The sequence below is a fragment of the Phalangium opilio genome, unplaced genomic scaffold, assembly GCF_054372755.1.
Source record: "Phalangium opilio isolate 3A_F unplaced genomic scaffold, DU_Popi_V2 ptg000019l_1, whole genome shotgun sequence".
NCBI lineage: Eukaryota > Metazoa > Arthropoda > Arachnida > Opiliones > Phalangiidae > Phalangium > Phalangium opilio.
Genome location: NW_028324152.1, coordinates 7,196,380 through 7,222,365, shown reverse-complemented (window position 1 = coordinate 7,222,365; position 25,986 = coordinate 7,196,380). Strand labels below are relative to the sequence as shown.

The 25,986-nt window shown below is 40.3% G+C and overlaps 3 non-coding genes and 20 pseudogenes across 3 annotated transcripts; 11 read left to right on the top strand and 12 right to left on the bottom strand.

Moving 5' to 3' along the window:
* The first annotated feature begins 1 nt into the window (after position 1).
* Positions 2-120, top strand: LOC149701403 (5S ribosomal RNA; annotated as a pseudogene).
* Positions 121-254: 134 nt separating this feature from the next.
* LOC149701402 (5S ribosomal RNA) lies at positions 255-373 on the top strand (annotated as a pseudogene).
* Positions 374-488: 115 nt separating this feature from the next.
* On the top strand, positions 489-607 carry LOC149701401 (5S ribosomal RNA; annotated as a pseudogene).
* Positions 608-3,893: 3,286 nt separating this feature from the next.
* Positions 3,894-4,011, top strand: LOC149701400 (5S ribosomal RNA; annotated as a pseudogene).
* Positions 4,012-4,147: 136 nt separating this feature from the next.
* On the top strand, positions 4,148-4,250 carry LOC149701399 (5S ribosomal RNA; annotated as a pseudogene).
* Positions 4,251-4,371: 121 nt separating this feature from the next.
* LOC149701398 (5S ribosomal RNA) lies at positions 4,372-4,490 on the top strand (annotated as a pseudogene).
* A 122-nt stretch (positions 4,491-4,612) lies between these two features.
* Positions 4,613-4,731, top strand: LOC149701397 (5S ribosomal RNA; annotated as a pseudogene).
* A 379-nt stretch (positions 4,732-5,110) lies between these two features.
* LOC149701396 (5S ribosomal RNA) lies at positions 5,111-5,229 on the bottom strand (annotated as a pseudogene).
* Positions 5,230-5,364: 135 nt separating this feature from the next.
* Positions 5,365-5,483, bottom strand: LOC149701395 (5S ribosomal RNA). The gene has a single exon (XR_016382148.1). It is a non-coding gene; the product is annotated as a 5S ribosomal RNA (ribosomal RNA).
* Positions 5,484-5,618: 135 nt separating this feature from the next.
* Positions 5,619-5,737, bottom strand: LOC149701394 (5S ribosomal RNA; annotated as a pseudogene).
* A 122-nt stretch (positions 5,738-5,859) lies between these two features.
* LOC149701393 (5S ribosomal RNA) lies at positions 5,860-5,962 on the bottom strand (annotated as a pseudogene).
* Positions 5,963-6,338: 376 nt separating this feature from the next.
* Positions 6,339-6,441, bottom strand: LOC149701392 (5S ribosomal RNA; annotated as a pseudogene).
* A 135-nt stretch (positions 6,442-6,576) lies between these two features.
* Positions 6,577-6,695, bottom strand: LOC149701391 (5S ribosomal RNA; annotated as a pseudogene).
* Positions 6,696-6,817: 122 nt separating this feature from the next.
* Positions 6,818-6,920, bottom strand: LOC149701390 (5S ribosomal RNA; annotated as a pseudogene).
* Positions 6,921-7,055: 135 nt separating this feature from the next.
* Positions 7,056-7,174, bottom strand: LOC149701389 (5S ribosomal RNA; annotated as a pseudogene).
* A 360-nt stretch (positions 7,175-7,534) lies between these two features.
* LOC149701388 (5S ribosomal RNA) lies at positions 7,535-7,653 on the bottom strand (annotated as a pseudogene).
* Positions 7,654-7,774: 121 nt separating this feature from the next.
* LOC149701387 (5S ribosomal RNA) lies at positions 7,775-7,877 on the bottom strand (annotated as a pseudogene).
* Positions 7,878-8,014: 137 nt separating this feature from the next.
* Positions 8,015-8,133, bottom strand: LOC149701386 (5S ribosomal RNA; annotated as a pseudogene).
* A 135-nt stretch (positions 8,134-8,268) lies between these two features.
* LOC149701385 (5S ribosomal RNA) lies at positions 8,269-8,387 on the bottom strand (annotated as a pseudogene).
* A 1,320-nt stretch (positions 8,388-9,707) lies between these two features.
* Positions 9,708-9,826, top strand: LOC149701384 (5S ribosomal RNA). The gene has a single exon (XR_016382376.1). It is a non-coding gene; the product is annotated as a 5S ribosomal RNA (ribosomal RNA).
* Positions 9,827-9,947: 121 nt separating this feature from the next.
* On the top strand, positions 9,948-10,066 carry LOC149701383 (5S ribosomal RNA). Its single transcript, XR_016382232.1, has one exon. It is a non-coding gene; the product is annotated as a 5S ribosomal RNA (ribosomal RNA).
* Positions 10,067-10,204: 138 nt separating this feature from the next.
* On the top strand, positions 10,205-10,323 carry LOC149701382 (5S ribosomal RNA; annotated as a pseudogene).
* Positions 10,324-10,445: 122 nt separating this feature from the next.
* LOC149701381 (5S ribosomal RNA) lies at positions 10,446-10,548 on the top strand (annotated as a pseudogene).
* Positions 10,549-25,986: the final 15,438 nt, after the last annotated feature.

Sequence of the window (25,986 nt, the reverse complement as noted above, 5' to 3'; positions counted from 1 at the left end):
CGGCAACGGCCATATCACGCTGAAAACAACGGTTCTCGTCCGATCACCGAAGTTAAGCAGCGTCGAGCGCAGTCAGTATTGGGGAGGGAGACCACTTAGGAACACTGCGTGCCGTTAGCTTTTTCACTTTTTTTGTCTTTTAAGTCCAAAAGATATGAAAAAAACAAACACATTTTCTTTTTGTTATTGTTTTAAAAAGATGAAGGTTAATTTGTCTCACTTAATTTAAATTCGAATTATTAACTAGCACTCTCGGCAACGGCCATATCACGCTGAAAACACCGGTTATCGTCCGATCACCGAAGTTAAGCAGCGTCGAGCGCAGTCAGTACTTGGGAGGGAGACCACTTAGGAACACTGCGTGCCGTTGGCTTTTTCACTTTTTTTCCTCTTTTAAATTCCAATAGATATGAAAAAAGCAAACATATCTTCTTTTTGTTATTGTTTTATGAAGGTTAATTAAATTCAAATTATTAAATAGCACTCTCGGCAACGGCCATATCACGCTGAAAACACCGGTTCTCGTCCAATCACCGAAGTTAAGCAGCGTCGAGCGCAGTCAGTACTTGGGAGGGAGACCACTTAGGAACTCTGCGTGCCGTTGGCTTTTCAATTTTTTTTTCCTCTTTTGAATTCCAATAGATATGAAAAAAAGCAAACATATCTTCTTTTTTTTATTGTTTTATATAGATGAAGGTTAATTAAATTCAAATTATTAAATAGCACTCTCGACAAGGCCATATCACGCTGAATACACCGGTTCTAGTCCTATCACCGAAGTTAAGCAGCGTCGAACGCAGTCAGGACTGAATTTTACGTTACATCTAAGACCTCACAACACTTCTCCCGGGTGGGCTCGAACCACCAACCTATTGATTAACAGCCGAACGCGCTAACCATTGAGCCACGGAAGCTCCGAAATTAAAAGTTGTCACGTAATGTGGAAAAGTTTTGACCTTTTACGCTACATCTGAGACCTCACAACACCTCTCCCGGGTGGGCTCGAACCACCAGCCTTTCGGTTAACAGCCGAACGCGCTAACCATTGCGCCACGGAAGCCCAAAAATTAAATGGTCGTCAGGTATTGTGGAAAAACTTTGGCTTTTTACGTTACATTTGAGACTTCACAACACCGCTCCCGGGTGGGCTCGAACCACGAACCTTTTCGTTAACATCCGAACGCGCAAACCATGGAGCCAAGGAAGTTCAGAAATGAAATGGTCGTCAGGTATTGTGGAAAAACTTTGGCTTTTTACGTTACATTTGAGACTTCACAACACCGCTCCCGGGTGGGCTCGTACCACCAACCTTTTGGTTAACATCCGAACGCGCTAACCATGGAGCCAAGGAAGCTCAGAAATGAAATGGTCGTAAATTATTGTGGAAATAATTTGACTTTTTACGTCACATCTGAGACCTCACAACACCGCCCCCGGATGGGCTCGAACCACCATCCTTTCGGTTAACAGCCGAACGCGCTAACCATTGCGCCACGGAACCCCAAGAATTAAATGGTCGTCAGGTATTGTGGAGAAACTTTGGCTTTTTACGATACATTTGAGATCCCACAACACCGCTCCCGGGTGGGCTCGAACACCCAACCTATTGGTTAACAGCCGAACGCGCTAACCATTGAGCCACGGAAGCTCAGATATTAAATGGCTGTCACGTATTGTGGAAAAGTTTTGACTTTTTTCGATACATTTGAGATCCCACAACACCGCTCCCGGGTGTGCTCGAACCACCAACCTTTCGGTTAACAGCCAAACGCGCTAACCATTGCGCAACGGAAGCCCAAAAATTAAATGTTCTTCAGCTATTGTGGAAAAACTTTGACTTTTTACGTTACATCTGAGACCTCACAACACCGCTCCCGGGTGTGCTCCATCCACCAACCTTTCGGTTAACAGCTGAACGCGCTAACCATCGCGCCACGGAAGCCCTAAAATTAAACTTTCGTCAGGTATTGTGGAAAAACTTTGACTTTTTACGTTACATCTGAGACCTCACAACACCGCTCCCGGGTGTGCTCCATCCACCAACCTTTCGGTTAACAGCTGATCGCGCTAACCATCGCGCCACGGAAGCCCAAAAATTACATGGTCTTCAGATATTGTTGAAACATTATGACTTTTTACGCTACATCTGAGACCCCACAACACCGCTCCAGGGTGGGCTCCAAGCACCAACATTTCAGTTAACAGCCGAACGCGTAAAGCATTGCGCCATGGAAGCTTAGAAAATAAATGGTTGTCAAGTATTGTGGAATAGTTTGCCTTTTTACATTACTTATAAAACTTCACACCTACGCTCCCGGGTCGTCTCGAACCACAAACCTTTCGGTTAACAGCTGAACGCGCTAACCATTGCGCCACGGAAGCCCAAGAATTAAATGTTCGACAGGTATTGTGGAAAAACTTGCTATTTACGTTACATCTGAGAATTTTTTCACTATTTTCAAATATAACCACTGAAACCATTTTTTTTGTACTTTTTGCTTTAATTGAAGCAAATTTAACGATATTCATTCAAAAAACTTCAAATTGAATTTTCAATAAGAAATCGTTGTCACGGATTTTGTATCTTGAAGACAAAAAATATGCGATTTTTTCGATAGACTTTTGAATGCATTTTTTTCTGGACAATTTTTTGACCGAATTCAGCTTAATTACCTATAAAATACTCATTAAAAGTGATTTCATCTCGATTGATCAATAAATAAAAATGTACCTAGATTTTTAATAACATTTTCAAAATCGACGTTTCTCGGCCATAGAAGCATATTTTGAGTATTTCTTCACTATTTTCAAATATAACCACTGAAACCATTATTTTTGTACTTTTTGCTTTAATTCAAGCAAATGTAACGATATTCATTCAAAAAACTGTTCAAATTCAACTTTCAAAAATAAATCGTTGTCACGGACTTTCTACCTTGAATAAAAAAACATGCGATTTTTTCGGTACACTTTTGAATGCATTATTTTCTGCACAAATTTTTGACCGAATTTAGCTTATATACCTATTAAATACTCATTAAAAGTGATTTCATCTCGATTGATCAATAAATAAAAATGTACCTCGATTTTTAATACCATTTTCAAAATCGACGTTTCTCGACCAGAGAAGAACATTTTGAGTTTTTTTCGCTATTTTCAAGTATAACCACTGACACCATTATTTTTGTACTTTTTTCTTTAATTCAAGCAAATATATCGGTAACGTAAAAAGTCAAAGCTTTTCCACAATACCTGACGACCATTTACATTTTGGGCTTCCTTTTCGCAATGGTTAACGCGTTCGGCTGTTAATCGAAAGGTTTGTGGATCGAGCACGCCCGGGAGCGGTGTTGTGAGGTCTCAGATGTAACGTAAAAAGTCAAAGCTTTTCCACAATACCTGACGACCATTTAATTTCTGGGCTTCCGTGGCGCCTTTTAGCGCGTTCGGCTGTTATCAGAAAGGTTGGTGGATCGAGCACACCCGGGAGCGGTGTTTTGAGGTATCAGATATAACGTAAAAAGCCAAAGTTTTTCCACAATACCTGACGACCATTTCAGGTCTCAGATGTAACGTAAAATGTCAAAGTTTTTCCACAATACCTGAAGAACATTTAATTTTTGGGCTTCCGGGGCGCAATAGTTAGCGCGTTCAGCTGTTAACTGAAAGGTCGGTGGTTCGAGCCCATCCGGGAACGATGGTGTGAAGTTTTAGAAGTAACGTAGAAAGTCAAAGCTTTTCATCTTTATCAAACAATAACAAAAAGAAGATATGTTTGTTTTTTCATATCTATTGGAATTTAAAAGAGGAAAAAAATTAAAAAGCCATTGTTTAAAAGATGAAGGTTAATTTGTCTCACTAAATTTAAATTCGAATTATTAACTAGACCTCTCGGAAACGGCCATATCACGCTGAGAACACCGGTTCTCGTCCGATCGCCGACGTTAGCAGCGTCGAGCGCAGTCAATACTTGGGAGGGAGATCACTTAGGAACACTGCGTGCCGTTGGCTTTTTCACTTTTTTTCCTCTTTTAAATTTTAAAAGATATGAAAAAAGCAAACATGTTTTCTTTTTGTTATTGTATTAAAATGATGAAGGCTAATTTGTCTCACTTAATTTAAATTCGAATTATTAACTAGCACTCTCGGCAACGGCTATATCACGCTGAAATCACCGGTTCTCGTCCGATCACCAAAGTTAAGCAGCGTCGAGCGCAGTCAGTACTTGGGAACACTGCGTGCCGTTGGCTTTTTCCTTTTTGTTTCCTCTTTTAAATTCCACCAGATATGAAAAAAGCAAACATATATTCTTTTTGATTTTTTTTTAAAAAATGAAGGTTAATTAAATTCAAATTATTAAATAGCACTCTCGGCAACGGCCATATCAGGCTGAAAACACCGGTTCTCGTCCGATCACCGAAGTTAAGCAGCGTCGAGCGCAGTCAGTACTTGGGAGGTAGACCATTTAGGAACACTGCGTGCCGTTGGCTTTTTCACTTTTTTTTCCTCTTTTAAATTCCAATTGATATGAAAAAAGCAAACACATCTTCATTTTGTTATTGTTTTATAAAGATGAAGGTTAATTAAATTCAAATTATTAACTAGCACTCTCGGAAACGGCCATATCACGCTGAATACACCGGTTCTCGTCCGATCACCGAAGTTAAGCAGCGTCGAGCGCAGTCAGTACTTGGGAGGGAGACCACTTAGGATCACTGCGTGCCATTGGCTTTTTCACATTTTTTCTCCTGTTTTAAATTCCAATAGATATGGAAAAAGCAAAATATTTTCTTTTTGTTATTGTTTTATAAAGATGAAGGTTAAATAAATTCAAATTATTAAATAGCACTCTCGGCAACGGCCATATCACGCTGAAAACACCGGTTAAGCAGCGTGGAGTACTGACTGCTCGACGCTGCTTAATTATGGTGATCGGACGAGAACCGGTGTTTTCAGGGTGATATGGCCGTTGCCGAGAGTGCTAGTTAATAATTCGAATTTAAATTAAGTGATTTAAATTAACCTTCATCATTTTAAAACAATAACATAAAGAAAATATGTTTGCTTTTTTCAAATCTATTGGAATTTAAAAGAGGAAGAAAAGTTAAAAAGCCAACGGCACGCAGTGTTCCTAAGTGGTCTCCCTCCCAAGTACTGACTGCGCTCGACGCTGTTTATCTTCGGTGATCGGACGAGAACCTTTGTTTTCAGCGTAATATGGCCGTTGCCGAGAGTGCTAGTTAATAATTCGAATTTAAATTAAGTGAGACAAATTAACCTTCATCTTTTTAAAACAATAACAAAAGAAAATATGTTTGCTTTTTTCATATCTATTGGAATTTAAAAGAGGAAAAAAATTGAAAAAGCCAACGGCGCGCAGTGTTCCTAAGTGGTCTCCCTCCCAAGTACTGACTGCGCTCGACGCTGCTTAACTTCGGTGATCGGACGAGAACCGGTGTTTTCAGCGTGATATGGCCGTTGCCGAAAGTGCTAGTTAATAATCAGAATTTAAATTAAGTGAGACAAATTAACCTTCATCGTTTTAAAACAATAACAAAAGAAAATATGTTTGCTTTATTCATATCTATTGGAATTTAAAAGACGAAGAAAAGTGAAAAACCCAACGGCACGCAGTGTTCCTAATTGGTCTCTCTCCCAAGTACTGACTGCGCTCGACGCTGCTTAACTTCGGTGATCGGACGAGAACCTTTGTTTTCAGCGTGATATGGCCGTTGCCGAGAGTGCTATTTATTAATTTGAATTTAATTAACCTTCATTTTTATAAAACAATAACAAAAAGAAGATATGTTTGTTTTTTTCATATCTGGTGGAATTTAAAAGAGGAAATAAAAGTGACAAAGCCAACGGCACGCAGTGTTTTCAAGTACTGACTGCGCTCGACGCTGTTTAACTTCGGTGATCGGACGAGAACCGGTGTTTTCAGCGTGATATGGCCGTTGCCGAGATTGGTAGTTAATAATTCAAATTTAAATTAAGTGAAACCAATTAACCTTCATCTTTTTAAAACAATAGCAAAAGAAAATATGTTTGCTTTTTTCATATCTATTGGAATTTAAAAGAGGAAGAAAAGTGAAAAAGCCAACGGCATGCAGTGTTCCTAAGTTGTCTCCCTCCCAAATACTTACTACGCTCGACGCTGCTTAACTTCGGTGATCGGACGACAACCTCTGTTTTGAGCGTGGTATGGCCGTTGCCGAGAGTGCTATTTAATAATTTGAATTTAATTAACCTTCATCTTTATAAAATAATAACAAAAAGAAGATATGTTTGTTTTTTTCATATCTGGTGGAATTTAAAAGAGGAAACAAAAGTGACAAAGCCAACGGCACGCAGTGTTCGCAAGTACTGACTGCGCTCGACGCTGTTTAACTTCGGTGATCGGACGAGAACCAGTGTTTTCAGCGTGATATGGCCGTTGCCGAGAGTGCTAGATAATAATTCGAATTTAAATTAAGTGAAACAAATTAACCTTCATCGCTTTAAAACAATAACAAAAGAAAATATGTTTGCTTTTTTCATATCTATTGGAATTTAAAAGACGAAGAAAAGTGAAAAACCCAACGGCACGCAGTGTTCCTAATTGGTCTCCCTCCCAAGTACTGACTGCGCTTGACGCTGCTTAACTTCGGTGATCGGACGAGAACCTTTGTTTTCAGCGTGATATGGCCGTTGCCGAGAGTGCTATTTAATAATTTGAATTTAATTAACCTTCATTTTTATAAAACAATAACAAAAAGAAGATATGTTTGTTTTTTTCATATCTGGTGGAATTTAAAAGAGGAAACAAAAGTGACAAAGCCAACGGCACGCAGTGTTCCCAAGTACTGACTGCGCTCGACGCTGTTTAACTTCGGTGATCGGACGAGAACCGGTGTTTTCAGCGTGATATGGCCGTTGCCGAGATTGGTAGTTAATAATTCAAATTTAAATTAAGTGAAACCAATTAACCTTCATCTTTTTAAAACAATAACGAAAGAAAATATGTTTGCTTTTTTCAAATCTATTGGAATTTAAAAGACGAATAAAAGTGAAAAACCCAACGGCACGCAGTGTTCCTAATTGGTCTCCCTCCAAAGTACTGACAGCGCTCGACGCTGCTTAACTTCGGTGATCGGACGAAAACGGGTGTTTTCAGCGTGATATGGCCGTTGCCGAGAGTGCTATTTAATAATTTGAATTTAATAAACATTCATCTTTATAAAACAATAACAAAAAGAAGATATGTTTGCTTTTTTCATATCTGGTGGAATTTAAAAGAGGAAACAAAAGTGACAAAGCCAACGGCACGCAGTGTTCCCAAGTACTGACTGCGTTCGACGCTGCTTAACTTCGGTGATCGGGCGAGAACCGGTGTTTTCAGCGTGATATGGCTGTTGCCGAGAGTGCTAGTTAATAATTCGAATTTAAATTAAGGGAGATAAATTAACCTTCATCTTTTTAAAACAATAGCAAAAGAAAATATGTTTGCTTTTTTCATATCTATTGGAATTTAAAAGAGGAAGAAAAGTGAAAAAGCCAACGGCACGCAGTGTTCCTAAGTTTTCTCCCTCCCAAGTACTTACTGCGCTCGACGCTGCTTAACTTCGGTGATCGGACGAGAACCTCTGTTTTCAGCGTGATATGGCCGTTGCCGAGAGTGCTATTTAATAATTTGAATTTAATTAACCTTCATTTTTATAAAACAATAACAAAAAGAAGATATGTTTGTTTTTTCATATCTGGTGGAATTTAAAAGAGGAAACAAAAGTGACAAAGCCAACGGCACGCAGTGTTCCCAAGTACTGACTGCGCTCGACGCTGTTTAACTTCGGTGATCGGACGAGAACCGGTGTTTTCAGCGTGATATGGCCGTTGCCGAGATTGGTAGTTAATAATTCAAATTTAAATTTAGTGAAACCAATTAGCCTTCATCTTTTTAAAACAATAACAAAAGAAAATATGTTTGCTTTTTTCATATCTATTGGAATTTAAAAAAGAGGAAAAAAAGTGAAAAACCCAACGGCACGCAGTGTTCCTAATTGGTCTCCCTCCAAAGTACTGACAGCGCTCGACGCTGCTTAACTTCGGTGATCGGACGAGAACGGGTGTTTTCAGCGTGATATGGCCGTTGCCGAGATTGGTAGTTAATAATTCGAATTTAAAATAAGTGAAACCAATTAACCTTCATCTTTTTAAAACAATAACAAAAGAAAATATGTTTGCTTTTTTCAAATCTATTGGAATTTAAAAGACGAATAAAAGTGAAAAACCCAACGGCACGCAGTGTTCCTAATTGGTCTCCCTCCAAAGTACTGACAGCGCTCGACGCTGCTTAACTTCGGTGATCGGACGAGAAAGGGTGTTTTCAGCGTGATATGGCCGTTGCCGAGAGTGCTATTTAATAATTTGAATTTAATTAACATTCATCTTTATAAAACAATAACAAAAAGAAGATATGTTTGCTTTTTTCATATCTGGTGGAATTTAAAAGAGAAAACAAAAGTGACAAAGCCAACGGCACGCAGTGTTCCCAAGTACTGACTGCGCTCGACGCTGTTTATCTTCGGTGATCGGACGAGAACCTTTGTTTTCAGCGTGATATGGCCGTTGCCGAGAGTGCTAGTTAATAATTCGAATTTAAATTAAGTGACACAAATTAACCATCTTTTTAAAACAATAACATAAAAAGCCAAAGTTTTTCCACAATACCTGACGACCATTTAATTTTTGGGCTTCCGTGGCTCAATGGTTAGCGCATTCGGCTGTTAACCAATAGGTTGGTGGTTCGAGCCCACCCGGGAGCGGTGTTGTGAGGTCTCAGATGTGACGTAAAAAGTCAAAGTTTTTCCACAATACCTGACGACAATTTCATTTCTGAGCTTCCGTGGCGCAACGGTTAGCGCGTTCGGCTGTTAACCGAAAGGTTGGTGGTTCGAGCCCATCCGGGAGCGGTGTTGTGCGGTCTTAGATGTAACGTAAAATTCAGAGTTTTTTAAAAATAACTGACGAACATTTAATTTTTGGGCTTCCGTGGCGCAATGGTTAGAGCGTTCAGCTGTTAGTCAAAAGGTTTGTGGTTCGAGCCCATCCGGGAGCGGTGTTGTGAAGTCTCAGATGTGACGTAAAAAGTCAAAGTTTTTCCACAATACCTGACGACCATTTCATTTCTGAGCTTCATTGGCTCCATGGTTAGCGTGTTCGGATGTTAACCAAAAGGTTGGTGGTTCGAGCCCACCCGGGAGCGGTGTTGTGAAGTCTCAAATGTAACGTAAAAAGCCAAAGTTTTTCCACAATACCGGACGACCATTTAATTTTTGGGCTTCCGTGGCTCAATGGTTAGCGCGTTCTTCTTTTAAATTCCACCAGATATGAAAAAAGCAAACATATTTTCTTTTTGTTATTGTTTTATAAAGATGAAGGTTAATTAAGGTTTGTAAAGTCATGCTTTACAAAAGATATTAAACTATATCCATGTATTTGCAAAACTTTATTTAAATTTTAATTTATATTATATTTTTTTGTGGTTATTCTCTTTTAATGTTCTTTATCTAATTTTGTTGTCCAATTGTCGTTAATCTTAAGAAATTTAAGGAGGGCAATAAGTCGCTTGAAGACTTGGTCCCTCCTCATGAGCTTTTGTACTAAACTATGCCAAATAAACTTTGAAACTTTGAAACTTTAAATTCAAATTATTAACTAGCACTCTCGACAACGGCCATATCACGCTGAAAACACCGGTTCTCGTCCGATCACCGAAGTTAAGCAGCGTCGAGCGCAGTCAGTACTTGGGAGGGAGACGACTTAGGAACACTGCGTGCCGTTGGCTTTTTCCTTTTTGTTTCCTCTTATAAATTCCACCAGATATGAAAAAAGCAAACATATCTTCTTTTTTTATTGATTTATAAACATGAAGGTTAATTAAATTCAAATGATTAACTATGACTCTCGGCAACGGCCATATCACGCTGAGAACACCGGTTCTCGTCCGATCACCGAAGTTAAGCAGCGTCGAGCGCAGTCAGTACTTGGGTAGGAGACCACTTAGGAACACTGCGTGCCGTTGGCTTTTTTCACTTTTTTTTCCTCTTTTAAATTCCAATAGATATGAAAAAAGCAAACATATTTTCTTTTTGTTTTTGTTTTAAAAAGATGAAGGTTAATTTGTCTCACTTAATTTAAATTCGAATTATTAACCAGCACTCTCGGCAACGGCCACATCACGCTGAAATCACCGGTTCTCGTCCGATCACCGAAGTTAAGCAGCGTCGAGCGCAGTCAGTACTTGGGAGTAGGACAACTTAGGATCACTGCGTGCCGTTGGCTTTTTCACTTTTTTTTCCTGTTTTAAATTCCAATAGATATGAAAAAAGCAAACATATTTTCTTTTTGTTATTGTTTTATAAAGATGAATGTTAAATAAATTCAAATTATTAACTAGCACTCTCGGCAACGGCCATATCAGGCTGAAAACACCGGTTCTCGTCCGATCACCGAAGTTAAGCAGCGTCGAGCGCATACAGTACTTGGGAATACTGCGTGCCGTTGGCTTTTTCACTTTTGTTTTTTTTCCACAATACCTGATGACCATTTAATTTTTGGGCTTCCGTGGCGCAATGGTTAGCGCGTTCGGCTGTTAACCGAAAGGTTGGTGGTTCGAGCCTACCCGGGAGCGGTGTTGTGAAATCTCACGTGTAACGTAAAAATCCAAAGTTTTTCAACAATGCCAGACGAACATTTAATCTTTGGGCTATTGTTGGGCAATGGTTAACGCCGTCGGCTGTTAAACGAAAGGTTGGTGGTTCGAGCCCATCCGGGAGCGGTGTTGTGAGGTCTTAGATGTAACGTAAAAAGTCAAAGTTTTTCCACAATACCTGACGACAATTTCATTTCTGAGCTTCCTTGGCTCCATGATTAGCGTGTTCGGATGTTAACCAAAAGGTTGGTGGTTCGAGCCCACCCGGGAGCGGTGTTGTGAAGTCTCAAATGTAACGTAAAAAGCCAAAGTTTTTCCACAATACCTGACGACCATTTCATTTCTGAGCTTCCGTGGCGCAATGGTTAGCGCGTTCGGCTGTTAACCGAAAGGTTGGTGGTTCGAGCCCATCCGGGAGCGGTGTTGTGCGGACTTAGATGTAACGTAAAATTCAGAGTTTTTTAAAAATAACTGACGAACATTTAATTTTTGGGCTTCCGTGGCGCAATGGTTAGAGCGTTCAGCTGTTATTCAAAAGGTTTGTGGTTCGAGCCCATCCGGGAGCGGTTTTGTGAAGTCTCAAATGTGACGTAAAAAGTCAAAGTTTTTCCACAATACCTGACGACCATTTCATTTCTGAGCTTCATTGGCTCAATGGTTAGCGCGTTCGGCTGTTAACCGAAAGGTTGGTGGTTCGAGCCCATCCGGGAGCGGTGTTGTGAGGTCTCAGATGTGACGTAAAAAGTCAAAGTTTTTCCACAATACCTGACGACCATTTAATTTTTGAGCTTCCGTGGCGCAATGGCTAGCGCGTTCGGCTGTTAACCGAAAGGTTGGTGGTTCGAGCCCATCCGGGAGCGGTGTTGTGAGGTCTCAGATGTGACGTAAAAAGTCAAAGTTTTTCCACAATACCTGACGACCACTTCATTTCTGAGCTTCCGTGGCGCAATGGTTTGCGCGTTCGGCTGTTAACCGAAAGGTTGGTGGTTCGAGCCCACCCGGGAGCGGTGTTGTGAAATCTCACGTGTAACGTAAAAATCCAAAGTTTTTCCACAATACCTGACGAACATTTAATCTTTGGGCTTCCGTTGCGCAATGGTTAACGCCTTCGGCTGTTAACCGAAAGGTTGGTGGTTCGAGCCCATCCGGGAGCGGTGTTGTGAGGTCTTAGATGTAACGTAAAATTCACAGTTTTTTAAAAATAACTGACGAACATTTAATTTTTGGGCTTCCGTGGCGCAATGGTTAGAGCGTTCAGCTGTTATTCAAAAGGTTTGTGGTTCGAGCCCATCCGGGAGCGGTGTTGTGAAGTCTCAAATGTGACGTAAAAAGTCAAAGTTTTTCCACAATACCTGACGACCATTTCATTTCTGAGCTTCCTTGGCTCAATGGTTAGCGCGTTCTTCTGTTAACCAATAGGTTGGTGGTTCGAGCCCACCCGGGAGCGGTGTTGTGGGATCTCAAACGTAATATAAAATGCCAAAGTTTTTCCACAATACCTGACGACCATTTAATTTTTGGGCTTCCGTGGCGCAATGGTTAGCGCGTTCGGCTGTTAACTGAAAGGTTGGTGGTTCGAGACCATCCGGGAGCGGTGTTGTGAGGTCTCAGATGTGACGTAAAAAGTCAAAGTTTTTCCACAATACCTGACGACCATTTAATTTTTGAGCTTCCGTGGCGCAATGGTTAGCGCGTTCGGCTGTTAACCGAAAGGTTGGTGGTTCGAGCCCATCCGGGAGCGGTGTTGTGAGGTCTCAGATGTGACGTAAAAAGTCAAAGTTTTTCCACAATACCTGACGACCATTTCATTTCTGAGCTTCCGTGGCGCAATGGTTTGCGCGTTCGGCTGTTAACCGAAAGGTTGGTGGTTCGAGCCCACCCGGGAGCGGTGTTGTAAAATCTCACGTGTAACGTAAAAATCCAAAGTTTTTCCACAATACCTGACGAATATTTAATCTTTGGGCTTCCGTTGCGCAATGGCTAACGCCGTCGGCTGTTAACCGAAAGGTTGGTGGTTCAAGCCCATCCGGGAGCGGTGTTGTGAGGTCTTAGATGTAACGTAAAATTCACAGTTTTTTAAAAATAACTGACGAACATTTAATTTTTGGGCTTCCGTGGCGCAATGGTTAGAGCGTTCAGCTGTTATTCAAAAGGTTTGTGGTTCGAGCCCATCCGGGAGCGGTGTTGTGAAGTCTCAAATGTGACGTAAAAAGTCAAAGTTTTTCCACAATACCTGACGACCATTTCATTTCTGAGCTTCCTTGGCTCAATGGTTAGCGCGTTCTTCTGTTAACCAATAGGTTGGTGGTTCGAGCCCACCCGGGAGCGGTGTTGTGGGATCTCAAACGTAATGTAAAATGCCAAAGTTTTTCCACAATACCTGACGACCATTTAATTTTTGGGCTTCCGTGGCGCAATGGTTAGCGCGTTCGGCTGTTAACTGAAAGGTTGGTGGTTCGAGACCATCCGGGAGCGGTGTTGTGAGGTCTCAGATGTGACGTAAAAAGTCAAAGTTTTTCCACAATACCTGACGACCATTTAATTTTTGAGCTTCCGTGGCGCAATGGTTAGCGCGTTCGGCTGTTAACCGAAAGGTTGGTGGTTCGAGCCCATCCGGGAGTGGTGTTGTGAGGTCTCAGATGTGACGTAAAAAGTCAAAGTTTTTCCACAATACCTGACGACCATTTCATTTCTGAGCTTCCGTGGCGCAATGGTTTGCGCGTTCGGCTGTTAACCGAAAGGTTGGTGGTTCGAGCCCACCCGGGAGCGGTGTTGTAAAATCTCACGTGTAACGTAAAAATCCAAAGTTTTTCCACAATACCTGACGAATATTTAATCTTTGGGCTTCCGTTGCGCAATGGTTAACGCCGTCGGCTGTTAACCGAAAGGTTGGTGGTTCGAGCCCATCCGGGAGCGGTGTTGTGAGGTCTTAGATGTAACGTAAAATTCAGAGTTTTTTAAAAATAACTGACGAACATTTAATTTTTGGGCTTCCGTGGCGCAATGGTTAGAGCGTTCAGCTGTTATTCAAAAGGTTTGTGGTTCGAGCCCATCCGGGAGCGGTGTTGTGAAGTCTCAAATGTGACGTAAAAAGTCAAAGTTTTTCCACAATAACTGACGACCATTTCATTTCTGAGCTTCCTTGGCTCAATGGTTAGCGCGTTATTCTGTTAACCAATAGGTTGGTGGTTCGAGCCCACCCGGGAGCGGTGTTGTGGGATCTCAAACGTAATGTAAAATGCCAAAGTTTTTCCACAATACCTGACGACCATTGAATTTTTGGGCTTCCGTGGCGCAATGGTTAGCGCGTTCGGCTGTTAACTGAAAGGTTGGTGGTTCGAGACCATCCGGGAGCGGTGTTGTGAGGTCTCAGATGTGACGTAAAAAGTCAAAGTTTTTCCACAATACCTGACGACCATTTAATTTTTGAGCTTCCGTGGCGCAATGGTTAGCGCGTTCGGCTGTTAACCGAAAGGTTGGTGGTTCGAGCCCATCCGGGAGTGGTGTTGTGAGGTCTCAGATGTGACGTATAAAGTCAAAGTTTTTCCACAATACCTGACGACCATTTCATTTCTGAGCTTCCGTGGCGCAATGGTTTGCGCGTTCGGCTGTTAACCGAAAGGTTGGTGGTTCGAGCCCACCCGGGAGCGGTGTTGTAAAATCTCACGTGTAACGTAAAAATCCAAAGTTTTTCCACAATACCTGACGAACATTTAATCTTTGGGCTTCCGTTGCGCAATGGTTAACGCCGCCGGCTGTTAACCGAAAGGTTGGTGGTTCGAGCCCATCCGGGAGCGGTGTTGTGAGGTCTTAGATGTAACGTAAAATTCACAGTTTTTTAAAAATAACTGACGAACATTTAATTTTTGGGCTTCCGTGGCGCAATGGTTAGAGCGTTCAGCTGTTGTTTAAAAGGTTTGTGGTTCGAGCCCATCCGGGAGCGGTGTTGTGAAGTCTCAAATGTGACGTAAAAAGTCAAAGTTTTTCCACAATAACTGACGACCATTTCATTTCTGAGCTTCCTTGGCTCAATGGTTAGCGCGTTATTCTGTTAACCAATAGGTTGGTGGTTCGAGCCCACCCGGGAGCGGTGTTGTGGGATCTCAATCGTAATGTAAAATGCCAAAGTTTTTCCACAATACCTGACGACCATTTAATTTTTGGGCTTCCGTGGCGCAATGGTTAGCGCGTTCGGCTGTTAACTGAAAGGTTGGTGGTTCGAGCCCACCCGGGAGCGGTGTTGTAAAATCTCACGTGTAACGTAAAAATCCAAAGTTTTTCCACAATACCTGACGAACATTTAATCTTTGGGCTTCCGTTGCGCAATGGTTAATGCCGTCGGCTGTTAACCGAAAGGTTGGTGGTTCGAGCCCATCCGGGAGCGGTGTTGTGAGGTCTTAGATGTAACGTAAAATTCACAGTTTTTTAAAAATAGCTGACGAACATTTAATTTTTGGGCCTCCGTGGCGCAATGGTTAAAGCGTTCAGCTGTTATTCAAAATGTTTGTGGTTCGAGCCCATCCGGGAGCGGTGTTGTGAAGTCTCAAATGTGACGTAAAAAGTCAAAGTTTTTCCACAATACCTGACGACCATTTCATTTCTGAGCTTCCTTGGCTCAATGGTTAGCGCGTTCTTCTGTTAACCAATAGGTTGGTGGTTCGAGCCCACCCGGGAGCGGTGTTGTGGGATCTCAAACGTAATGTAAAATGCCAAAGTTTTTCCACAATACCTGACGACCATTTAATTTTTGGGCTTCCGTGGCGCAATGGTTAGCGCGTTCGGCTGTTAACTGAAAGGTTGGTGGTTCGAGACCATCCGGGAGCGGTGTTGTGAGGTCTCAGATGTGACGTAAAAAGTCAAAGTTTTTCTACAATACCTGACGACCATATAATTTTTGAGCTTCCGTGGCGCAATGGTTAGCGCGTTCGGCTGTTAACCGAAAGGTTGGTGGTTCGAGCCCATCCGGGAGCGGTGTTGTGAGGTCTCAGATGTGACGTAAAAAGTCAAAGTTTTTCCACAATAACTGACGACCATTTAATTTTTGAGCTTCCGTGGCGCAATGGTTAGCGCGTTCGGCTGTTAACCGAAAGGTTGGTGGTTCGACCCCATCCGGGAGCGGTGTTGTGGTATCTCAAATGTAACGTAAAAAGCCAAAGTTTTTCCACAATACCTGATGACCATATAATTTTTGGGCTTCCGTGGCGCACTGGTTAGCGCGCTCAGCTGTTATCCAAAAGGCTGGTGGTTCGAGCCCACCCGGGAGCGGTGATGTGAGGTCTCAGATATAACGTAAAAAGTCAGAGTTTTTCCACAATACCTGACGAACATTTAATTTTTGGGCTTCCGTGGCGCAATGGTTAGCGCGTTCAGCTGTTAACCGAAAGGTTGGTGGTTCGAGCCCACCCGGGAGCTGTGTTGTAAGATCTCAAATGTAACGTAAAAACCCAAAGTTTTTCCACAGTACCTGACGACCATTTAATTTTTGGGCTTCCGTGGCGCAATGGTTAGCGCGTTCGGCTGTTAACCGAAAAATTGGTGGTTCGAGCCCATCCGGGAGCGGTGTTGTGAGGTCTCTGATGTGACGTAAAATGTCAAAACTTTTCCACAATACGTGACAACCATTTAATTTCTGAGCTTCCGTGGCTCAATAGTTAGCGCGTTCGGCTGTTAACCAATAGGTTTGTGGTTCGAGCCCACCAGGGAGCGGTGTTGTGGTATCTCAAATGTAACGTAAAAAGCCAAAGTTTTTCCACAATACCTGACGACCATATAATTTTTGGGCTTCCGTGGCGCACTGGTTAGCGCGCTCAGCTGTTATTCAAAAGGCTTGTGGTTCGAGCCCACCCGGGAGCGATGTTGTGAGGTCTCTAGTGTAACGTAAAAAGTCAGAGTTTTTCCACAATACCTGACGAACATTTAGTTTCTGAGCTTCCGTGGCTCCATGGTTAGCGCGTTCGGATGTTAACCAAAAGGTTGGTGGTTCCAGCCCACCCGGGAGCGGTGTTGTGAAGTCTCAAATGTAACGTAAAAAACCAAAGTTTTTCCACAATACCTAACGACCATTTAATTTTTGGGCTTCCGTGACGCAAGGGTTAGCGCGTTCGGCTGTTAACCGAAAGGCTGGTGGTTCGAGCCCAAATACATTAGACTAAATTCTGGAGGCTCGTAACTCTGGTTCTACCAGAGATACGGGGATGTAAATAATGTGACCTTGACACAAATGTTCGGATAATTATAAAAAAAACTTCGCGGTTTCGAACCTGTGGCCTTCCGGGAGTGAGGCGGATGCGATAACCGCTACACTAAAGATATGTTATTATTTTTAATCGAAAGAACAGGGTCAAGTAATTAAGCAATACGTGAAAAAACAAACCCCTCCATAGAAAATGCATTAGACTATACTTTGCAGGCTCCTAACTCTGTTTCTACTGGAGATACGGGGATGTCCTTTGAGTATGTTATAGTCCAATTTGTCCCCCATCTAACCATACTAAAAATATTGAGCTACGACCAACAGGGGCCGAGTCATTAAGCTAAACGTAAACAAACAACCCGTCCATAGGAAATGCAGTAGACTATATTTTGCAGGCCCATAACTCTGTGTCTACTAGAGATACGGGGATGTCCTTAGGATATGTTATAGTCCAAATTGTCTGCCATCTAATTATACTAAAAACATTGAGCTTCGACAAACATTGGCCGAGATATTAAGCAAAATGTTCGTCAACTTTGGTATCGTCTCACTTATTTTTATAATGTTACTTATGATTTTTGCACTAAACTTTGGAGGCTCATAACTCTTGTTCTACAAGAGATACTGGGATCTCCTTTGGATATGTTATAGTACTCTTTGCTCCCCATACAAGGATTCTTTAAACTTGAGGCTACCTCAATATCGTCGTCAACTTATTTTTTGTCTCACTTATTGTTAGAAGGTTACTTTTGATTTTTGAAAATAAACTTTGCAGGCTCGTAACTCTGGTTCTACCAGAGATACGGGGATGTAAATAATGTGACCTTGACACAAATGTTCGGATAATTATAAAGGTCTTTGCATGTTCCAAGCAAAAAAAAAACTTCGCGGTTTCGAACCTGTGGCCTTCCGAGAGTGAGGCGGATGCGATAACCGCTACACTAAAGATATGTTATTATTTTTAATCGAAAGAACAGGGTCAAGTAATTAAGCAATACGTGAACAAACAAACCCCTCCATAGAAAATGCATTAGACTATACTTTGCAGGCCCATAACTCTGTGTCTACTAGAGATACGGGGATGTCCTTAGGATATGTTATAGTCCAAATTGTCCCCCATCTAACCATACTAAAAACTTTGGGCTACGACAAACAGGGGCCGAGTACTTAAGCAAAACGTAACGAAACAAACCCCCTGCATAGGAAATGCATTAGACTATAGTTTGCAGGCTCGTAACTCTGTTTCTATTGGAGATACGGGGATGTCCTTTGAGTTTGTCGTAGCTCAATGTTTTTAGAATGGTTTGATGGGGGACAAATTGGACTAATACATACTCAAAGGACATCCCCGTATCTCCAATAGAAACAGAGTTACGAGCCTGCAAACTATAGTCTAATGCATTTCCTATGCAGGGGGTTTGTTTCGTTACGTTTTGCTTAAGTACTCGGCCCCTGTTTGTCGTAGCCCAAAGTTTTTAGTATGGTTAGATGGGGGACAATTTGGACTATAACATATCCTAAGGACATCCCCGTATCTCTAGTAGACACAGAGTTAAGGGCCTGCAAAGTATAGTCTAATGCATTTCCTATGGAGGGGTTTGTTTGTTTACGATTAGCTTAACTACTCGACTGCTGTTTGTCGTAGCTCAATGTTTTTAGTATGGTTAGATGGGGGACAAATTGCACTATAACATACTCAAAGGACATCCCCGTATCTCCAGTAGAAACAGAGTTACGAGCCTGCAAAGTATAGTCTAATGCATTTTCTATGGAGGGGTTTGTTTGTTCACGTATTGCTTAATTACTTGACCCTGTTCTTTCGATTAAAAATAATAACATATCTTTAGTGTAGCGGTTATCGCATCCGCCTCACTCTCGGAAGGCCACAGGTTCGAAACCGCGAAGTTTTTTTTTTGCTTGGAACATGCAAAGACCTTTATAATTATCCGAACATTTGTGTCAAGGTCACATTATTTACATCCCCGTATCTCTGGTAGAACCAGAGTTACGAGCCTGCAAACTTTATTTTCAAAAATCAAAAGTAACCTTCTAACAATAAGTGAGACAAAAAATAAGTTGACGACGATATTCAGGTAGCCTCAAGTTTAAAGTATCCTTGTATGGGGAGCAAAGAGTACTATAACATATCCAAAGGAGATCCCAGTATCTCTTGTAGAACAAAAGTTATGAGCCTCCAAAGTTTAGTGCAAAAATCATAAGTAACATAATAAAAATAAATGAGACGATACCAAAGTTGACGAACATTTTGCTTAATATCTCGGCCCCTGTTTGTCGTAGCTCAATGTTTTTACTATGGTTAGATGGGGGACAATTTGGACTATAACATATCCTAAGGACATCCCCGTATCTCTAGTAAACACAGAGTTATGGGCCTGCAAAGCATAGTCTAATGCATTTCCTTTGGACGGGTTGTTTGTTTACGTTTAGCTTAATTACTCGGCCCCTGTTTTTCGTAGCTCAATGTTTTTAGTATGGTTAGATGGGGGACAAATTGGACTATAACATACTCAAAGGACATCCCCGTATCTCCAGTGGAAACAGAGTTACGAGCCTGCAAAGTATAGTCTAACTCATTTCCTATGGAGGGGGTTTGTTTCTTTACGTTTCGCTTAAGTACTCGGCCCCTGTTTGTCGTAGCCCAAAGTTTTTAGTATGGTTAGATGAATGACAAATTGGACTATAACATATCCTAAGGACATCCCGGTATGTCTAGTAGACACAGAGTTATGGGCCTTGCAAAGTATAGGTTTATGCATTTTCTATGGAGGGGTTTGTTTGTTCACTTATTGCTTAATTACTTGACCCTGTTCTTTCGATTAAAAATAATAACATATCTTTAGTGTAGCGGTTATCGCATCCGCCTCACTCCCGGAAGGCCACAGGTTCGAAACCGCGAAGCTTTTTTTTTTTTGCTTGGAACATGCAAAGACCTTTATAATTATCCGAACATTTGTGTCAAGGTCACATTATTTACATCCCCGTATCTCTGGTAGAACCAGAGTTACGAGCCTGCAAAGTTTATTTTCAAAAATCAAAAGTAACCTTCTAACAATAAGTGAGACAAAAAATAAGTTGACGACGATATTGAGGTAGCCTCAAGTTTAAAGTATCCTTGTATGGGGAGCAAAGAGTACTATAACATATCCAAAGGAGATCCCAGTACCTCTTGTAGAACAAGAGTTATGAGCCTCCAAAGTTTAGTGCAAAAATCATAAGTAACATAATAAAAATAAGTGAGACGATACCAAAGATGACGAACATTTTGCTTAATATCTCGGCCCCTGTTTGTCGTAGCTCAATGTTTTTAGTATGGTTAGATGGGGCACAATTTGGACTATATCATATCCTAAGGACATCTCCGTATCTCTAGTAGACACAGAGTTATGGGCCTGCAAAATATAGTCTAATGCATTTCCTATGGACGGGTTGTTTGTTTACGTTTAGCTTAATTACTCGGCCCCTGTTTGTCGTAGCTCAATATTTTTAGTATGGTTAGATGGGGGACAAATTGGACTATAACATACTCAAAGGAAATCCCCGTATCTCCAGTAGAAACAGAGTTACGAGCCTGCAAAGTATAGTCTAATGCATTTCCTATGGAGGGGGTTTGTTTCGTTACGTTTTGCTTAAGTACTCGGCCCCTGTTTGTCGTAGCCCAAAGTTTTTAGTATGGTTAGATGGAGGACAATTTGGACTATAACATATCCTAACGACATCCCCGTATCTCTAGTAGACACAGAGTTATGGGCCTGCAAAGTATAGTCTAATGCATTTCCTATGGAGGGGTTTGTTTGTTTACGATTAGCTTAATTACTCGACTACTGTTTGTCGTAGCTCAATGTTTTTAGTATGGTTAGATGCGGGACAAATTGGACTATAACATACTCAAAGGACATCCCCGTATCTCCAGTAGAAACAGAGTTACGAGCCTGCAAAGTATAATCTAATGCATTTCCTACGGAGGGGTTGTTTGTTTACGTTTAGCTTAATTACTCGGCCCCTGTTTGTCGTAGCTCAATGTTTTTAGAATGGTTAGATGGGGGACAATTTGACCTATAACATATCCTAAGGACATCCCCGTATCTCTAGTAAACACAGAGTTATGGGCCTGCAAAGCATAGTCTAATGCATTTCCTTTGGACGGGTTGTTTGTTTACGTTTAGCTTAATTACTCGGCCCCTGTTTTTCGTAGCTCAATGTTTTTAGTATGGTTAGATGGGGGACAAATTGGACTATAACTTACTCAAAGGACATCCCCGTATCTCTAATAGACACAGAGTTAGGGGCCTGCAAAGTATAGTCTAACTCATTTCCTATGGAGGGGGTTTGTTTCTTTACGTTTCGCTTAAGTACTCGGCCCCTGTTTGTCGTAGCCCAAAGTTTTTAGTATGGTTAGATGAATGACAAATTGGACTATAACATATCCTAAGGACATCCCGGTATTTCTAGTAGACACAGAGTTATGGGCCTTGCAAAGTATAGTCTAATGCATTTTCTATGGAGGGGTTTGTTTGTTCACGTATTGCTTAATTACTTGACCCTGTTCTTTCGATTAAAAATAATAACATATCTTTAGTGTAGCGGTTATCGCATCCGCCTCACTCCCGGAAGGCCACAGGTTCGAAACCGCGAAGCTTTTTTTTTTGCTTGGAACATGCAAAGACCTTTATAATTATCCGAACATTTGTGTCAAGGTCACATTATTTACATCCCCGTATCTCTGGTAGAACCAGAGTTACGAGCCTGCAAACTTTATTTTCAAAAATCAAAAGTAACCTTCTAACAATAAGTGAGACAAAAAATAAGTTGACGACGATATTGAGGTAGCCTCAAGTTTAAAGTATCCTTGTATGGGGAGCAAAGAGTACTATAACATATCCAAAGGAGATCCCAGTATCTCTTGTAGAACAAGAGTTATGAGCCTCCAAAGTTTAGTGCAAAATTCATAAGTAACATAATAAAAATAAGTGAGACGATACCAAAGTTGACGAACATTTTGCTTAATATCTCGGCCCCTGTTTGTCGTAGCTCAATGTTTTTAGTATGGTTAGATGGGGGACAATTTGGACTATAACATATCCTAAGGACATCCCCGTATCTCTAGTAAACAAGAGTTATGGGCCTGCAAAGCATAGTCTAATGCATTTCCTTTGGACGGGTTGTTTGTTTACGTTTAGCTTAATTACTCGGCCCCTGTTTTTCGTAGCTCAATGTTTTTAGTATGGTTAGATGGGGGACAAATTGGAATATAACATACTCAAAGGACCTCGCCGTATCTACAGTAGAAACAGAGTTACGAGCCTGCAAAGTATAGTCTAATGCATTTTCTATGGAGGGGTTTGTTTGTTCATGTATTGCTTAATTACTTGAACCTGTTCTTTCGATTAAAAATAATAACATATCTTTAGTGTAGCGGTTATCGCATCCGCCTCACTCCCGGAAGGCCACAGGTTCGAAACCGCGAAGTTTTTTTTTTGCTTGGAACATGCAAAGACCTTTATAATTATCCGAACATTTGTGTCAAGGTCACATTATTTACATCCCCGTATCTCTGGTTGAACCAGAATTACGAGCCTGCAAACTTTATTTTCAAAAATCAAAAGTAACCTTCTAACAATAAGTGAGACAAAAAATAAGTTGACGACGATATTGAGGTAGCCTCAAGTTTAAAGTATCCTTGTATGGGGAGCAAAGAGTACTATAACATATCCAAAGGAGATCCCAGTATCTCTTGTAGAACAAGAGTTATGAGCCTCCAAAGTTTAGTGCAAAAATCATAAGTAACATAATAAAAATAAGTGAGACGATACCAAAGTTGACGAACATTTTGCTTAATATCTCGGCCCCTGTTTGTCGTAGCTCAATGTTTTTAGTACGGTTAGATGGGGGACAATTTGGACTATAACATATCCTAAGGACATCCCCGTATCTCTAGTAAACACAGAGTTATGGGCCTGCAAAGCATAGTCTAATGCATTTCCTTTGGACGGGTTGTTTGTTTACGTTTAGCTTAATTCCCTTACAAAAATCTTCTTAAGAACTCTTAAGAAAATTCCTTGGGAAATTTCTTTGGAAATCCTTAAGGCGTTCTTTAGGAAATTGGGGAATATTGGCCTCTTTTTCTTTGGAAATTACTTTGGAAATATCTTTGGAATTTTCTTGGGAAATATCTTTGGAATTTCCTTGCGAAATATCTTTGGAATTTTCTTGGGAAATATCTTTGGAATTTTCTTGGGAAATATCTTTGGAATTTTCTTGGGAAATATCTTTGGAATTTTCTTGGGAAATATCTTTGGAATGTTCTTGGGAAATATCTTTGGAATTTCCTTGGGAAATATCTTTGGAATGTTCTTGGGAAATATCTTTGGAATTTCCTTGGGAAATATCTTTGGATTTTTCTTGGGAAATATCTTTGGAATTTCCTTGGGAAATATCTTTGGAATTTTCTTGGGAAATATCTTTGGAATCTTCTTGGGAAATATCTTTGGAATTATCTTGGGAAATATCTTTGGAATTCTCTTGGGAAATATCTTTGGAATGTTCTTGGGTAATATCTTTGGAATTCTCTTGGGAAATATCTTTGGAATGTTCTTGGGTAATATCTTTGGAATTTTCTTGGGAAATATATAGAGAAGTGGGTAAATTAATTTAGCCACTTGAAACGAGGATAGTTCTTACATGCAGAACCATATCCCAATACAGGAAGTGTAGTTCTTTTACGCTGAACTACACCCCTTATAGAGAGGGAAGTTCTCGCATGCAGAGTGAAGTTCTCGCATGCAGAGTTGAAGTTGCTTTAAAAGTCAGACATTTAATCGACTTATTAAAAACATCCGTAAACGGCAGAAAGTTTTAAACCTTGTGCAATTGTATGGGGTACTAAGTGGGTTTTGGAGGCTTTAACGGCCAAGCAGTAGATACAGACGTCGTTGTTAAATTTAATAATGTATATTCACTGATAGTTTTTCGAGTATCAGAAACGCGTTTAACCTAATTTCCTCTACAATGTTTTTAAAAAAATATTTATTTTGGACTCTAATTACGCTCGAAATAAAGATAAAACATGCCATAAGAGAATTAAGCAAAAATTCCGACTGACAGCTTAGATTCCCTGTAAATCTAAACATAACGATTTTAATTACTCTTATTTTACTTTTAATCTATTTTATCCTTTACATAAACACCTCACGGATTATTGAAGGCAAAAAATATAATAAAAAAATAGGTAAATGTAACATTCCATTTCAGCGCTTGCCTAGCCTTAGCTACGGGACAAGCCTTCGTGAAACGTTTTTAATTTTTTTAACCATCAAGTTAATGTCTATCTAGGAAAACTTTAGCTAAACAATTTGGGTAAAAATATTTTGAGATAATTATATGTAAAGCATAATTGCAATATATCTGGCCCTTTGAAATTCATCTCTTGAATTCCAAACGAATTTCGTTGGAAGATAAACCCTAGATCTTCTCTGGAAAACCAACCCTAGAGCTTCATTGGACATTTATCTCAATAATGCTAACGAATTTCTTTTGGAAATAAACCATGGACCTTCTTTGGAAATTGATCTGAAGAATTCTAAAGAATTTCGTTGGAAAATATTCCCTAGACATTCTTTGGAAATTTATCTCAAGCATTTCTAAAGAACTTCTTTGGAAAACAACCCCTAGACCTACTTTGGAAATTTATCCCTAGAATTCCTAAATAATTTCGTTACAAAATAATACCAAGAAATTCTTTGGAAATTTATCTCTAGACTTCCAAAAGAGTTTCTTTAGAAAGTAATCCCAAGACATTCTTTGGAAATTTATCTCTAGAATTCCTAAAGAATTTCTTTCGAAAATAATCCCAAGACCCTCTTAGGAAATTTATCTCTAGAATTCCTAAAGAATTTCTTTAGAAAATAGTCCCTAGACCTTCTTAGGAAATTCATCTTTAGAATTCCTAAAGAATTTCTTTAGAAAATAGTCCCAAGACATTCTTTGGAAATTTATCTCCAGAATTCCTAAAGAATTTCTTTAGAAAATAATCCCTAGACCTTCTTAGGAAATTTATCTTTAGAATTCCTAACGAATTTCTTTAGAAAATAATCCCAAGACATTCTTTGGAAATTTATCTCTAGAATACCTAAAGAATTTCTTTAGAAAATAATCCCTAGACCTTCTTAGGAAATTTATCTTTAGAATTCCTAAAGAATTTCTTTTGAAAATAATCCCTAGACCTTCTTAGGAAATTTATCTTTAGAATTCCTAAAGATTTTCTTTAGAAAATAATCCCAAGCCATTCTTTGGAAATTTATCTCAAGAATTCTTTAGGAAATTCCATGGAAGTCTTTGGAAATAGTTTCTTTGGAAAATGATCCCAAGGGCTCAGTAGGGTTCCAAAGAAATTCCTTTAGAACTCTTAAGAAGATTTTTGTAAGGGTTACTCGGCCCCTGTTTTTCGTAGCTCAATGTTTTTAGTATGGTTAGATGGGGGACAAATTGGACTATAACATACTCAAAGGACATCCCCGTATCTCCAGTGGAAACAGAGTTACGAGCCTGCAAAGTATAGTCTAACTCATTTCCTATGGAGGGGGTTTGTTTCTTTACGTTTCGCTTAAGTACTCGGCCCCTGTTTGTCGTAGCCCAAAGTTTTTAGTATGGTTAGATGAATGACAAATTGGACTATAACATATCCTAAGGACATCCCGGTATGTCTAGTAGACACAGAGTTATGGGCCTTGCAAAGTATAGTCTAATGCATTTTCTATGGAGGGGTTTGTTTGTTCACGTATTGCTTAATTACTTGACCCTGTTCTTTCGATTAAAAATAATAACATATCTTTAGTGTAGCGGTTATCGCATCCGCCTCACTCCCGGAAGGCCACAGGTTCGAAACCGCGAAGCTTTTTTTTTTTGCTTGGAACATGCAAAGACCTTTATAATTATCCGAACATTTGTGTCAAGGTCACATTATTTACATCCCCGTATCTCTGGTAGAACCAGAGTTACGAGCCTGCAAAGTTTATTTTCAAAAATCAAAAGTAACCTTCTAACAATAAGTGAGACAAAAAATAAGTTGACGACGATATTGAGG